Below are 1,406 nucleotides of genomic sequence, written 5' to 3'. Positions count from 1 at the left end.
CGGCAGCAATTCATACTTACCTGGCAGGGGAGACACCATGATCAAGCAGGTGGTTTTCCCAGGGCGAGGCTCATCCTTTGCACTCCGGGTGTGCTGACCCCTGCGATTTCCCCAAATGCGGGAAACTCGACTGCATMATTTGTGGTAGTGGGGGACTGCGTTCGCGCTCTCCCCTGATTTCACTGGTTAATGATAGATTAATTAATGTTATTTGATCGGTTACGCTGTCTGTGCAGGAGCTGCTACTGGTCTTCGCACGGCGATCGCAGCGCACACCGCACGCAGTTTTCTAACCCATGGCAGCCCCGCTCCCCTCCATCGCTTTTCCCGTAACCCGGGGACATCTCCTGGAAAAGCCGTGGGCGCAGGGCACGAACCCGAGCACCCCGCACAGCCCCGGGGCTCGGGGGTTGTGGCTGTTGTCACCCACAGACTGTCCCAAGGCTCAGCGTCCCCTCTGTACTGGGAAAGGAGTGAATTCAAAGCACGCTCAGCCGGAGTAAAGGGGTGCGGGTGGAACTGGTGTGTTTGGGTGTCTCCTTGTGAAAAACGAGGTTCACTCTCCGGCTAAAATTTAAAAGGTTTTAATAAGTGACAAAAGGGGACATCAAAGCAAAAGAATACAGCGCCGGGTGCTCGGCGATCTGCCAGAGGCACATCTGCTATTGAYAGGAGACATCTTTAAATACATTTCGTATTCCATCAGCTTAATGCCTATTCATCGGTATTTATGTGTATTCAAACTTTCCCATGAGCGGTTTAGAATGGATCCGCCTTTTTAGAGCATGAGCAGCGCTGATTTTTAGGCCAGGAGTCGTGTGCGTGTGACCCCTGTTCCGTAGTTTCAGCAGATGGTTTTTGTCGATAGAGAAGTGTTTATAACAGGGGTCCCAACACCCCTGACCTTTCCGTGCAGATCAGCCCATCCGAAGGTTGGTGCTCTCACCAGACAGACTCCTTGTGCTGCAAACGATGGATGTTTTTACAAATTCTTCTGATTAGATATTTTTTCCCCAAAGCCTCTGTTCCTTCCACCCCCACCCTTTCACTGTCAGGGTCTGTGCTGGTCTGGCAGTTGATGGCCCTGGGGCGATGGCATCGTGATCTCTTTGTGAATGTTTGCATTCTTTTCCCCAGCTCTGAGCTGCTTCTTATCTTTAAGGACCATTGCCATCAGGGACCCATTCAGGATTTTTTGTTTGCAGCTTTTGTATAGTTTTGCTATAATAGAAAAAATATCCTTTATGGAAATGTTTAAATCACAAATCATAATATTTCAGTTTAACCACAAATATTCTATATCTGAGTTACAAAAGAAAAACAGTGATAATTTTCACAGCTATGTCTGCATAACTAAACTTCTTCTACAAATAAGACAATATTATATCATGATGCACAACACATAG

At 47.7% G+C, this 1,406-nt stretch overlaps 1 non-coding gene across 1 annotated transcript; it reads left to right on the top strand.

Annotated features, from left to right (window-relative positions):
• Window positions 1-12: 12 nt before the first annotated feature.
• LOC130588578 (U1 spliceosomal RNA) lies at window positions 13-176 on the top strand. Its single transcript, XR_008966988.1, has one exon. It is a non-coding gene; the product is annotated as a U1 spliceosomal RNA (small nuclear RNA).
• Window positions 177-1,406: the final 1,230 nt, after the last annotated feature.

The sequence above is a fragment of the Malurus melanocephalus genome, unplaced genomic scaffold (assembly GCF_030028575.1).
Source record: "Malurus melanocephalus ecotype Western Australia unplaced genomic scaffold, MMel_1.1 scaffold_7001, whole genome shotgun sequence".
In the NCBI taxonomy this organism is placed as follows: Eukaryota; Metazoa; Chordata; class Aves; order Passeriformes; family Maluridae; genus Malurus; species Malurus melanocephalus.
The sequence above is the reverse complement of the archived record's forward strand: the minus strand, read 5'-3'. Positions and strand labels throughout refer to the sequence as shown.